This window comes from Chiloscyllium punctatum, unplaced genomic scaffold, assembly GCF_047496795.1.
Source record: "Chiloscyllium punctatum isolate Juve2018m unplaced genomic scaffold, sChiPun1.3 scaffold_353, whole genome shotgun sequence".
Taxonomy (NCBI): domain Eukaryota; kingdom Metazoa; phylum Chordata; class Chondrichthyes; order Orectolobiformes; family Hemiscylliidae; genus Chiloscyllium; species Chiloscyllium punctatum.
This window is the reverse complement of record NW_027310087.1, coordinates 77,501-92,500: the sequence shown is the minus strand read 5'-3', so window position 1 is coordinate 92,500 and position 15,000 is coordinate 77,501.

Genomic DNA, 15,000 nt, shown 5'->3' with positions numbered 1-15,000 from the left:
AGAGGAGGACCCGACTATTCACAGATAGCGGCCCAACGACTCCCAGAGCCGGTCGTGCGGCGCGCGAGGTCTGCTCTCTTCACAAGAGGCTTTATTAGGGAGTGCTAAGGCAAGGTTCTGTGCCCTCCACCCTCATCGCAACACCCATGGGAGCCTCCGGTCGTCAATAGACCGCCGCACCGGCCTCTGACTGACTCTCAGAATGGACGGAAAGAGCCGGGTAAGCCTTTCAAAAGATTCGACCACGTGCCGAAAACTTTAGACTTCCGTGAGCTCTCCGGCTTGCACCGAGACCCGAAGTCGACGTGCTAAGCACCACGGGACCCCTTTCGCCTGCAGGTCCCGAGCCGCCTTTATTTGCTGTTACGAGCATCGTGTGCCCCATACCTGCGTGACGAGCACCGCAGGGCGGCAGAGCCATCGCACTTGGCCGGGTGGCAGAGGAGGACCCGACTATTCACAGATAGCGGCCCAACGACTCCCAGAGCCGGTCGTGCGGCGCGCGAGGTCTGCTCTCATCACAAGAGGCTTTAGGGAGTGCTCAGGCAAGGGTCAGCCCGCAGCCTTCCTGGCAACACCCAGGGGAACCAGGCCACTCGCGTCTCTCGCCTTCATTTTCGACACGAGCGCCTGCGGAGGGCCACCACCCCCTCCGATTGTCAAGAGACCTCCGCACCGGCCTCTGACTTACTCTCAGAATGGACGGAAAGAGCCGGGTAAGCCTTTGAAAAGATTCGACCACGTGCCGAAAACTTTAGACTTCCGTGAGCTCTCCGGCTTGCACCGAGACCCGAAGTCGACGTGCTTAGCACCACGGGACCCCTTTCGCCTGCAGGTCCCGAGCCGCCTTTTATTTTTGTTACGAGTATCGTGTTCCCCAAACCTGGGTGACGAGCACCGCAGGGCGGCAGAGCCATCGCGCTTGTCCGGGTGGCAGAGGAGGACCAGACTATTCACAAATAGCGGCCCAACGACTCCCAGAGCCGGTCGTGCGGCAGGCGAGGTCTGCTCTCATCACAAGAGGCTTTAGGGAGTGCTCAGGCAACGGTCAGCCCGCAGCCTTCTTGGCAACACCCAAGGGAACCAGGCCACTCGCGTCTCTCGCCTTCATTTTGGACACGAGCGCCTGTGGAGGGACGGCCGGAGTCAACGTGGGGTTTGCCCGCCCTCCAATAGTGTCAAAAGACCGCCGCACAAGTCTCTGACTGACTCTTAGAACAGACAGAAAGAGTTTGTCAAATCTGTCAAAAAATTGACAAAGTGTCAAAAATTCGACTTCCAAGAGCTCTCCGGCATGCACTCATACCTGTCATTAAAGTGCTATGCCCGTGGAACCGTTTTTCGGATGCCTTTCAGAACGGTCCCGCGCCGCCATTTTGTTCTAAAAATCGTGTTCCCATATATCTCCGGGTACCCCGCCAACCTCACTGCGGAAAAACTACAAGTGGCACTGAATGGGTCTGAATTCCAAATTTGACTGCATCGGTCTGGAACTCGGTCCGGTCAAAACCGTTTGGATTTTTCTCGGTCCGGACTTCCGCGACAGACAAAGTTAAAGTTTTCGGGCTGCAGGCACAAAACGACAGCTGGCCATTTGCCGGGCTCAATTCACCCAATTCCTCCGGCACTTCGGAGCACATGTTCGGTGTAAGTTTGCGAATCTTTCCCGATGCTGCAGCATTTTCCTCCGCTGACACTTAGAATATTTTTCACACTTTGCTGAAAATTTTTCTAAGTGTTTTTTTCCAAGTTTTCCTGGTTACTGATTTCTTCTTTTTAAACATTTTTCTAAGTTTTTCTGGTTACTGATTTCTTCTTTTTAAACATTTTTCGCAGTTTGTCTGGTTACTGATTTCTTCTTTTTAAACATTTTTCGCCGTTTTTCTGGTTACTGATTTCTTCTTTTTAAACATTTTTCGCCGTTTTTCTGGTTACTGATTTCTTCTTTTTAAACATTTTTCTAAGTTTTTCTGGTTACTGATTTCTTCTTTTTAAACATTTTTCTAAGTTTTTCTGGTTACTGATTTCTTCTTTTTAAACATTTTTCTAAGTTTTTCTGGTTACTGATTTCTTCTTTTTAAACATTTTTCTAAGTTTTTCTGGTTACTCACTTCTTCTTTTTAAACATTTTTCTAAGTTTTTCTGGTTACTGATTTCTTCTTTTTAAACATTTTTCGCCGTTTTTCTGGTTACTGATTTCTTCTTTTTAAACATTTTTCTAAGTTTTTCTGGTTACTCATTTCTTCTTTTTAAACATTTTTCTAAGTTTTTCTGGTTACTGATTTCTTCTTTTTAAACATTTTTCTAAGTTTTTCTGGTTACTCATTTCTTCTTTTTAAACATTTTTCTAAGTTTTCCTGGTTACTCACTTCTTCTTTTTAAACATTTTTCTAAGTTTTTCTGGTTACTGATTTCTTCTTTTTAAACATTTTTCTAAGTTTTTCTGGTTACTCATTTCTTCTTTTTAAACATTTTTCTAAGTTTTTCTGGTTACTGACTTCTTCTTTTTAAACATTTTTCGCAGTTTGTCTGGTTACTGATTTCTTCTTTTTAAACATTTTTCGCCGTTTTTCTGGTTACTGATTTCTTCTTTTTAAACATTTTTCTAAGTTTTTCTGGTTACTCACTTCTTCTTTTTAAACATTTTTCTAAGTTTTCCTGGTTACTGATTTCTTCTTTTTAAACATTTTTCTAAGTTTTTCTGGTTACTGATTTCTTCTTTTTAAACATTTTTCTAAGTTTTTCTGGTTACTGATTTCTTCTTTTTAAACATTTTTCGCAGTTTGTCTGGTTAATGATTTCTTCTTTTTAAACATTTTTCTAAGTTTGTCTGGTTACTGATTTCTTCTTTTTAAACATTTTTCTAAGTTTTTCTGGTTACTCACTTCTTCTTTTTAAACATTTTTCTAAGTTTTCCTGGTTACTCATTTCTTCTTTTTAAACATTTTTCGCAGTTTTTCTGGTTACTGATTTCTTCTTTTTAAACATTTTTCTAAGTTTTCCTGGTTACTGATTTCTTCTTTTTAAACATTTTTCGCAGTTTTTCTGGTTACTGATTTCTTCTTTTTAAACATTTTTCTAAGTTTTTCTGGTTACTGATTTCTTCTTTTTAAACATTTTTCTAAGTTTTTCTGGTTACTCACTTCTTCTTTTTAAACATTTTTCTAAGTTTTTCTGGTTACTCACTTCTTCTTTTGAAACATTTTTCTAAGTTTTTCTGGTTACTGATTTCTTCTTTTTAAACATTTTTCTAAGTTTTTCTGGTTACTGATTTCTTCTTTTTAAACATTTTTCGCAGTTTGTCTGGTTACTGATTTCTTCTTTTTAAACATTTTTCGCCGTTTTTCTGGTTACTGATTTCTTCTTTTTAAACATTTTTCTAAGTTTTTCTGGTTACTCACTTCTTCTTTTTAAACATTTTTCTAAGTTTTTCTGGTTACTGATTTCTTCTTTTTAAACATTTTTCGCAGTTTTTCTGGTTACTGATTTCTTCTTTTTAAACATTTTTCTAAGTTTTCCTGGTTACTGATTTCTTCTTTTTAAACATTTTTCGCAGTTTTTCTGGTTACTGATTTCTTCTTTTTAAACATTTTTCTAAGTTTTTCTGGTTACTGATTTCTTCTTTTTAAACATTTTTCTAAGTTTTTCTGGTTACTCACTTCTTCTTTTTAAACATTTTTCTAAGTTTTTCTGGTTACTCACTTCTTCTTTTGAAACATTTTTCTAAGTTTTTCTGGTTACTGATTTCTTCTTTTTAAACATTTTTCTAAGTTTTCCTGGTTACTGATTTCTTCTTTTTAAACATTTTTCGCAGTTTTTCTGGTTACTGATTTCTTCTTTTTAAACATTTTTCTAAGTTTTTCTGGTTACTGATTTCTTCTTTTTAAACATTTTTCTAAGTTTTTCTGGTTACTCACTTCTTCTTTTTAAACATTTTTCTAAGTTTTCCTGGTTACTGATTTCTTCTTTTTAAACATTTTTCTAAGTTTTTCTGGTTACTCACTTCTTCTTTTTAAACATTTTTCTAAGTTTTTCTGGTTACTCACTTCTTCTTTTGAAACATTTTTCTAAGTTTTTCTGGTTACTGATTTCTTCTTTTTAAACATTTTTCTAAGTTTTCCTGGTTACTGATTTCTTCTTTTTAAACATTTTTCGCAGTTTTTCTGGTTACTGATTTCTTCTTTTTAAACATTTTTCTAAGTTTTTCTGGTTACTCACTTCTTCTTTTATAACATTTTTCTAAGTTTTCCTGGTTACTGATTTCTTCTTTTTAAACATTTTTCTAAGTTTTCCTGGTTACTGATTTCTTCTTTTTAAACATTTTTCTAAGTTTTCCTGGTTACTGATTTCTTCTTTTTAAACATTTTTCTAAGTTTTTCTGGTTACTCATTTCTTCTTTTTAAACATTTTTCGCAGTTTTTCTGGTTACTGATTTCTTCTTTTTAAACATTTTTCTAAGTTTTCCTGGTTACTCATTTCTTCTTTTTGATCATTTTTCTAAGTTTTCCTGGTTACTGATTTCTTCGTTTTGAACATTTTTCTAAGTTTTCCTGGTTACTCACTTCTTCTTTTCAAACATTTTTCTTCGTTTTTCTGTTTACTCATTTAGCACTTTCAGGCACTTTCCCATCATTTCCTCGTTCCCGATTTCACCCTTTAAAACGCTTTCGGGCATTTCCCTAAGTTTTGCGGTTCACTCGTTTGGGACTCACTGACACCTTCTCTAGCTTCCCTGCTCACTTTTTTCGTACTGTTGAGAAAATTCGAACCCTTTCCTTAACTATGCCGGTTACTGACTTCACCGCTTCAGACCCTTGTCCCCGTAATGAAAGATACCATTTCCCACCGTGGGAAATGCACGAAAATCGGACTGAACACGGGGGAGGCTCCCCCCTCGAAGGCGAGACCGTCGGCAGAACCGCCGGGTCAAACCCGGCTGAGCTACCCGGCTTACAAGTCTCAAAGTCGGTATGAGCAGTCACGTCCACCCCCATTCCCTTTTGGACCACTTCCCACGGTTCCAAATGCATGAAAATCGGCCTGTACACGGGGGAGGCACCCGCCTCGAAGACGAGACCGTCGGCAGAACCGCCGGGTCAAACCCGGCTGAGCTACCCGGCTCGGAAGCGCCAAAGTCGGGTTGAGCAGTCACATTCACTCCCATCCCCTTTTGGGCAACTTCCCACGGTTGGAAATGCATGGAAATCGGACTGAACACGGGGGAGGCTCCCCCCTCGAAGGCGAGACCGTCGGCAGAACCGCCGGATCAAACCCGGCTGAGCTACCCGGCTTACAAGTCTCAAAGTCGGTATGAGCAGACACGTCCACCCCCATTCCCTTTTGGACCACTTCCCACGGTTCGAAATGCACGAAAATCGGCCTGTACACGGGGGAGGCACCCGCCTCGAAGACGAGACCGTCGGCAGAACCGCCGGGTCAAACCCGGCCGGGCTACCCGGGTTAGAAGCCCTAGAGTCGGGTTGAGCAGTCACAATCACTCCCATCCCCTTTTGAACCTGTTCCCACCGTTGGAAATGCACGAAAATCGGCCTGTACACGGGGGAGGCTCCCCCCTCGAAGGCGAGACCGTCGGCAGAACCGCCGGGTCAAACCCGGCTGAGCTACCCGGCTTACAAGTCTCGAAGTCGGGTTGAGCAGTCACATTCACTCCCATCGACTTTTGGGCAACTTCCCACCGTTGCAAATGCATGAAAATCGGCCTGTACACGGGGGAGGCACCCGCCTCGAAGTCGAGACCGTCGGCAGAACCGCCGGGTCCAACCCGGCTGAGCTACCCGGCTTACAAGTCTCAAAGCCGGGTTGGGCAGTCACGTTCACCCCCATTCCCTTTTGGATCACTTCCCACGGTTCGAAATGCACGAAAACCGGCCTGTACACGGGGGAGGGTCCGCCCTCGAAGGCGAGACCGTCGGCAGAACCGCCGGGTCAAACCTGGCTGAGCTACCCGGCTTACAAGTCTCAAAGTCGGGTTGAGCAGTCACGTTCACTCCCATCGACTTTTAGACCACTTCCCACGGTTCGAAATGCACGAAAATCGGCCTGTACACGGGGGAGGCACCCGCCTCGAAGACGAGACCGTCGGCAGAACCGCCGGGTCAAACCCGGCCGAGCTACCCGGGTTAGAAGCCTCAGAGTCGGGTTGAGCAGTCACATTCACTCCCATCGACTTTTGGGCAACTTCCCACCGTTGCAAATGCACGAAAATCGGCCTGTACACGGGGGAGGCACCCGCCTCGAAGACGAGACCGTCGGCAGAACCGCCGGAACAAACCCGGCTGAGCTACCCGGCTTACAAGTCTCAAAGTCGGTATGAGCAGACACGTCCACCCCCATTCCCTTTTGGACCACTTCCCACGGTTCGAAATGCATGAAAATCGGCCTGTATACGGGGGAGGCACCCGCCTCGAAGACGAGACCGTCGGCAGACCCGCCGGGTCAAACCCGGCCGGGCTACCCGGGTTAGAAGCCTCAGAGTCGGGTTGAGCAGTCGCATTCACCCCCATCCCCTTTTGAACCTCTTCCCACCGTTGGAAATGCACGGAAATCGGCCTGTACACGGGGGAGGCCCCCCTCTCGAAGGCGAGACCGACGGCAGAACCGCCGGGTCAAACCCGGCCGAGCTACCCGGGTTAGAAGCCTCAGAGTCGGGTTGAGCAGTCACATTCACTCCCATCCCCTTTTGAACCTGTTCCCACCGTTGGAAATGCACGAAAATCGGCCTGTACACGGGGGAGGCCCCCCTCTCGAAGACGAGACCGTCGGCAGACCCGCCGGAACAAACCCGGCTGAGCTACCCGGCTTACAAGTCTCAGAGTCGGGTTGAGCAGTCACATTCACCCCCATCCCCTTATGAACCTCTTCCCACCGTTGGAAATGCACGAAAATCGGCCTGTACACGGGGGAGGCCCCCCTCTCGAAGACGAGACCGTCGGCAGACCCGCCGGATCAAACCCGGCCGAGCTACACGGCTTACAAGTCTCGATGTCGGTATGAGCAGTCACGTCCACCCCCATTCCCTTTTGGACCACTTCCCACGGTACGAAATGCATGAAAATCGGCCTGTACACGGGGGAGGCACCCGCCTCGAAGACGAGACCGTCGGCAGAACCGCCGGGTCAAACCCGGCTGAGCTACCCGGCTCGGAAGCGCCAAAGTCGGGTTGAGCAGTCACATTCACTCCCATCCCCTTTTGGGCCACTTCCCACCGTTGCAAATGCATGAAAATCGGCCTGTACACGGGGGAGGGAGCCGCCTCGAAGACGAGACCGTCGGCAGAACCGCCGGGTCAAACCCGGCTGAGCTACCCGGGTTAGATGCCTCAAAGTCGGGTTGAGCAGTCACATTCACCCCCATCCCCTTTCGGCCCCCTTCCCACGGTTGGAAATGCATGAAAATCGGCCTGTACACGGTGGGCGCTCCCCCCTCGAAGGTGAGACCTTCGGCAGAACCGCCGGGTCAAACCCGGCCGAGCTACCCGGGTTAGAAGCCTCAGAGTCGGGTTGAGCAGTCACATTCACTCCCATCCCCTTTTGGGCCACTTCCCACCGTTGCAAATGCATGAAAATCGGCCTGTACACGGGGGAGGCACCCGCCTCGAAGACGAGACCGTCGGCAGAAGCGCCGGGTCAAACCCGGCCGAGCTACCCGGGTTAGAAGCCTCAGAGTCGGGTTGAGTAGTCACGTTCACTCCCATCGACTTTTAGACCACTTCCCACGGTTCGAAATGCACGAAAATCGGCCTGTACACGGGGGAGGCTCCCCCCTCGAAGGCGAGACCGTCGGCAGAACCGCCGGGTCAAACCCGGCTGAGCTATCCGGGTTAGAAGCCTCAGAGTCGGGTTGAGCAGTCACGTCCACCCCCATTCCCTTTTGGACCTCTTCCCACCGTTGGAAATGCATGAAAATCGGCCTGTACACGGGGGAGGCACCCGCCTCGAAGACGAGACCGTCGGCAGAACCGCCGGATCAAACCCGGCTGAGCTACCCGGCTTACAAGTCTCGAAGTCGGGTTGAGCAGTCACGTCCACCCCCATTCCCTTTTGGACCACTTCCCACGGTTCGAAATGCATGCAAAACGGCCTGTATACGGGGGAGGCTCCCCCCTCCAAAACGAAACCGTCGGCTGAATCGACGGGTCAAACCCGGCCGAGCTACCCGGGTTAGAAGCCTCAGAGTCGGGTTGAGCAGTCACGTCCACCCCCATTCCCTTTTGGACCACTTCCCACGGTTCGAAATGCACGAAAATCGGCCTGTACACGGGGGAGGGAGCCGCCTCGAAGACGAGACCGTCGGCAGAACCGCCGGGTCAAACCCGGCTGAGCTACCAGGCTCGGAAGCGCCAAAGTCGGGTTGAGCAGTCACATTCACTCCCATCCCCTTTTGGGCAACTTCCCACCGTTGCAAATGCATGTAAATCGGCCTGTACACGGGGGAGGGAGCCGCCTCGAAGACGAGACCGTCGGCAGAACCGCCGGATCAAACCCGGCTGAGCTACCAGGCTCGGAAGCGCCAAAGTCGGTATGAGCAGTCACATTCACTCCCATCCCCTTTTGGGCCACTTCCCACGGTTCGAAATGCACGAAAATCGGACTGAACACGGGGGAGGCTCCCCCCTCCAAAACGAGACCATCGGCAGAATCGACGGGTCAAACCCGGCCGAGCTACCCGGGTTAGAAGCCTCAGAGTCGGGTTGAGCAGTCACGTTCACTCCCATCCCCTTTTGGACCTCTTCCCACCGTTGGAAATGCACGAAAATCGGCCTGTACACGGGGGAGGGTCCGCCCTCGAAGGCGGGACCGTCGGCAGAACCGCCGGGTCAAACCCGGCTGAGCTACACGGCTTACAAGTCTCAAAGCCGGGTTGAGCAGTCACGTCCACCCCCATTCCCTTTTGGACCACTTCCCACGGTTGGAAATGCACGAAAATCGGCCTGGACACGGGGGAGGCTCCCCCCTCGATGACGAGACCGTCGGCAGAACCGCCGGGTCAAACCCGGCTGAGCTATCCGGGTTAGAAGCCTCAAAGTCGGGTTGAGCAGTCACGTCCACCCCCATCCCCTTTTGGACCACTTCCCACGGTTCGAAATGCACGAAAATCGGCCTGTACACGGGGGAGGCACCCGCCTCGAAGACGAGACCGTCGGCAGACCCGCCGGATCAAACCCGGCCGAGCTACACGGCTTACAAGTCTCAATGTCGGTATGAGCAGTCACGTCCACCCCCATTCCCTTTTGGACCACTTCCCACGGTACGAAATGCATGAAAATCGGCCTGTACACGGGGGAGGCACCCGCCTCGAAGACGAGACCGTCGGCAGAACCGCCGGGTCAAACCCGGCTGAGCTACCCGGCTCGGAAGCGCCAAAGTCGGGTTGAGCAGTCACATTCACTCCCATCCCCTTTTGAACCTGTTCCCACCGTTGGAAATGCACGAAAATCGGCCTGTACACGGGGGAGGCTCCCCCCTCGAAGGCGAGACCGTCGGCAGAACCGCCGGGTCAAACCCGGCTGAGCTACCCGGCTTACAAGTCTCGAAGTCGGGTTGAGCAGTCACATTCACTCCCATCGACTTTTGGGCAACTTCCCACCGTTGCAAATGCATGAAAATCGGCCTGTACACGGGGGAGGCACCCGCCTCGACGTCGAGACCGTCGGCAGAACCGCCGGGTCCAACCCGGCTGAGCTACCCGGCTTACAAGTCTCAAAGCCGGGTTGGGCAGTCACGTTCACCCCCATTCCCTTTTGGATCACTTCCCACGGTTCGAAATGCACGAAAACCGGCCTGTACACGGGGGAGGGTCCGCCCTCGAAGGCGAGACCGTCGGCAGAACCGCCGGGTCCAACCCGGCTGAGCTACCCGGCTTACAAGTCTCAAAGCCGGGTTGGGCAGTCACGTTCACCCCCATTCCCTTTTGGATCACTTCCCACGGTTCGAAATGCACGAAAACCGGCCTGTACACGGGGGAGGGTCCGCCCTCGAAGGCGAGACCGTCGGCAGAACCGCCGGGTCAAACCCGGCTGAGCTACCCGGCTCGGAAGCGCCAAAGTCGGGTTGAGCAGTCACATTCACTCCCATCGACTTTTGGGCAACTTCCCACGGTTCGAAATGCACAAAATTCGGCCTGAACACGGGGGACGCTCCCCCCTCGAAGGCGAGGCCGTCGGCAGAACCGCCGGGTCAAACCCGGCCGAGCTACCCGGGTCGGAAGCGCCAAGGTCGGTATGAGCAGTCACATTCACTCCCATCCCCTTTTGGACCGCTTCCCACGGTTTGAAATGCACGAAAATCGGCCTGTACACGGGGGAGGCGCCCCTCTCGAAGGCGAGACCGACGGCAGAACCGCCGGGTCAAACCCGGCCGAGCTACCCGGGTTAGAAGCCTCAGAGTCGGGTTGAGCAGTCACATTCACCCCCATCCCCTTTTGAACCTCTTCCCACCGTTGGAAATGCACGAAAATCGGCCTGTACACGGGGGAGGCCCCCCTCTCGAAGACGAGACCGTCGGCAGACCCGCCGGATCAAACCCGGCCGAGCTACACGGCTTACAAGTCTCGATGTCGGTATGAGCAGTCACGTCCACCCCCATTCCCTTTTGGACCACTTCCCACGGTACGAAATGCATGAAAATCGGCCTGTACACGGGGGAGGCACCCGCCTCGAAGACGAGACCGTCGGCAGAACCGCCGGGTCAAACCCGGCTGAGCTACCCGGCTCGGAAGCGCCAAAGTCGGGTTGAGCAGTCACATTCACTCCCATCCCCTTTTGGGCCACTTCCCACGGTTCGAAATGCATGAAAATCGGCCTGTACACGGGGGACGCTCCCCCCTCGAAGGCGAGGCCGTCGGCAGAACCGCCGGGTCAAACCCGGCTGAGCTACCCGGGTTAGATGCCTCAAAGTCGGGTTGAGCAGTCACATTCACCCCCATCCCCTTTCGGCCCCCTTCCCACGGTTGGAAATGCATGAAAATCGGCCTGTACACGGTGGGCGCTCCCCCCTCGAAGGTGAGACCTTCGGCAGAACCGCCGGGTCAAATCCTGCCGAGCTACCCGCGTTAGAGGTCTCAATGTCGGCTTCAGCAGTCACATTCAATCCCATTCCCGTTTGGACCTCTTCCCGCCGATGGAAATGCACAAAATTCGGCCTGAACACGCGGGACGCTCCCCCCTCGAAGGCGAGACCGTCGCCAGAACCGCCGGGTCAAATCCGGCTGAGCTACCCGCGTTACAGGTCTCAAAGTCGGGTTGAGCAGTCACGTTCACCCCCATCCCCTTTCGGACCCCTTCCCACGGTTGGAAATGCATGAAAATCGGCCTGTACACGGTGGGCGCTCCCCCCTCGAAGGTGAGACCTTCGGCAGAACCGCCGGGTCAAATCCGGCCGAGCTACCCGCGTTAGAGGTCTCAATGTCGGCTTCAGCAGTCACATTCAATCCCATTCCCGTTTGGACCTCTTCCCGCCGATGGAAATGCACAAAATTCGGCCTGAACAGGCGGGACGCTCCCCCCTCGAAGGTGAGACCTTCGGCAGAACCGCCGGGTCAAATCCGGCCGAGCTACCCGCGTTAGAGGTCTCAATGTCGGCTTCAGCAGTCACATTCAATCCCATTCCCGTTTGGACCTCTTCCCGCCGATGGAAATGCACAAAATTCGGCCTGAACACGCGGGACGCTCCCCCCTCGAAGGCGAGACCTTCGGCAGAACCGCCGGGTCAAATCCGGCTGAGCTACCCGCGTTACAGGTCTCAAAGTCGGGTTGAGCAGTCACGTTCACCCCCATCCCCTTTCGGACCCCTTCCCACGGTTGGAAATGCATGAAAATCGGCCTGTACACGGTGGGCGCTCCCCCCTCGAAGGTGAGACCTTCGGCAGAACCGCCGGGTCAAATCCGGCCGAGCTACCCGCGTTAGAGGTCTCAATGTCGGCTTCAGCAGTCACATTCAATCCCATTCCCGTTTGGACCTCTTCCCGCCGATGGAAATGCACAAAATTCGGCCTGAACACGCGGGACGCTCCCCCCTCGAAGGTGAGACCTTCGGCAGAACCGCCGGGTCAAATCCGGCCGAGCTACCCGCGTTAGAGGTCTCAATGTCGGCTTCAGCAGTCACATTCAATCCCATTCCCGTTTGGACCTCTTCCCGCCGATGGAAATGCACAAAATTCGGCCTGAACACGCGGGACGCTCCCCCCTCGAAGGCGAGACCGTCGCCAGAACCGCCGGGTCAAATCCGGCCGAGCTACCCGCGTTAGAGGTCTCAATGTCGGCTTCAGCAGTCACATTCAATCCCATTCCCTTTTGGAACACTTCCCGCCGTTAACAATGCACGATATTCGGCCTGAACACGCGGGACGCTCCCCCCTCGAAGGTGAGACCTTCGGCAGAACCGCCGGGTCAAATCCTGCCGAGCTACCCGCGTTAGAGGTCTCAATGTCGGCTTCAGCAGTCACATTCAATCCCATTCCCGTTTGGACCTCTTCCCGCCGATGGAAATGCACAAAATTCGGCCTGAACACGCGGGGCGCTCCCCCCTCGAAGGCGAGACCGTCGCCAGAACCGCCGGGTCAAATCCGGCTGAGCTACCCGCGTTACAGGTCTCAAAGTCGGCTTCAGCAGTCACATTCAATCCCATTCCCTTTTGGAACACTTCCCGCCGTTAACAATGCACGATATTCGGACTGAACACGGGGGCCGGTCCGCCCTCGAAGTCAACACCGTCCGCAGAACCGCCGGGGCAAATCCGGCTGAGCTACCCCGCCCCCGAACACTCAAAGTCCCTCTGAAGCCTTGCATTCGCCTCCTTGGAAAATTGACGTCAAACATTACCAAAATCGGGGGCACGAGCACTAAAGCTAAGTCTCACCCTTTCCCTATCCCTAACCAGGAACCGAACGCCCACCCTCAGCCTCACACCAACGCCGGTGCCACTCCAGACAGACACACCCTTCAAAACCACACCCATCCGGCCATGCAACTCAAAAAGGGTCCAAATTCAGAAACACCCCCTTCAAAAGGCACTCCATCCTCGGCCACACCACCGGGACATGCTCCCCTCGGCGATAATTAAGCCCCCACCACTATTTGAAGCCAACCGCAGCCGCAACTCGAACGGAGAAATCAGTAACCAATTCAAAAATGCGCTTGGTTACTGATTTCTACTGAGCCGAAAAAATTCTAAGTGTCGGTGGTTACTGATTTATACCAACCCGAAAATATTCTAAGTGTCAGTGGTTACTGATTTATACCAACTCGAAAATATTCTAAGTGTCGGTGGTTACTGATTTATACCAACTCGAAAATATTCTAAGTGTCGGTGGTTACTGATTTATACCAACCCGAAAAAATTCTAAGTGTCAGTGGTTACTGATTTGTACCGACCCGAAAAAATTCTAAGTGTCAGTGGTTACTGATTTATACCAACTCGAAAAAATTCTAAGTGTCAGTGGTTACTGATTTATACCAACTCGAAAATATTCTAAGTGTCGGTGGTTACTGATTTATACCAACCCGAAAATATTCTAAGTGTCAGTGGTTACTGATTTATACCAAGTCGAAAATATTCTAAGTGTCAGTGGTTACTGATTTATACCAACTCGAAAATATTCTAAGTGTCGGTGGTTACTGATTTATACCAACCCGAAAAAATTCTAAGTGTCAGTGGTTACTGATTTATACCAACTCGAAAATATTCTAAGTGTCGGTGGTTACTGATTTATACCAACTCGAAAATATTCTAAGTGTCGGTGGTTACTGATTTATACCAACCCGAAAATATTCTAAGTGTCAGTGGTTACTGATTTGTACCGACCCGAAAAAATTCTAAGTGTCAGTGGTTACTGATTTATACCAACTCGAAAAAATTCTAAGTGTCAGTGGTTACTGATTTATACCAAGTCGAAAAAATTCTAAGTGTCAGTGGTTACTGATTTATACCAACCCGAAAATATTCTAAGTGTCAGTGGTTACTGATTTGTACCGACCCGAAAAAATTCTAAGTGTCAGTGGTTACTGATTTATACCAACTCGAAAAAATTCTAAGTGTCAGTGGTTACTGATTTGTACCGACCCGAAAAAATTCTAAGTGTCAGTGGTTACTGATTTATACCAAGTCGAAAATATTCTAAGTGTCGGTGGTTACTGATTTATACCAACCCGAAAATATTCTAAGTGTCAGTGGTTACTGATTTGTACCGACCCGAAAAAATTCTAAGTGTCAGTGGTTACTGATTTATACCGACCCGAAAAAATTCTAAGTGTCAGTGGTTACTGATTTATACCAAGTCGAAAATATTCTAAGTGTCAGTGGTTACTGATTTATACCAACCCGAAAAAATTCTAAGTGTCAGTGGTTACTGATTTATACCAAGTCGAAAAAATTCTAAGTGTCAGTGGTTACTGATTTATACCAACCCGAAAATATTCTAAGTGTCAGTGGTTACTGATTTATACCAACCCGAAAAAATTCTAAGTGTCAGTGGTTACTGATTTATACCAAGTCGAAAAAATTCTAAGTGTCAGTGGTTACTGATTTATACCAACCCGAAAAAATTCTAAGTGTCAGTGGTTACTGATTTATACCAAGTCGAAAATATTCTAAGTGTCAGTGGTTACTGATTTATACCAACTCGAAAAAATTCTAAGTGTCAGTGGTTACTGATTTATACCAACTCGAAAATATTCTAAGTGTCGGTGGTTACTGATTTATACCAACCCGAAAATATTCTAAGTGTCAGTGGTTACTGATTTATACCAAGTCGAAAATATTCTAAGTGTCAGTGGTTACTGATTTATACCAACTCGAAAAAATTCTAAGTGTCAGTGGTTACTGATTTATACCAACTCGAAAATATTCTAAGTGTCGGTGGTTACTGATTTATACCAACCCGAAAATATTCTAAGTGTCAGTGGTTACTGATTTATACCAACTCGAAAAAATTCTAAGTGTCAGTGGTTACTGATTTATACCAACTCGAAAATATTCTAAGTGT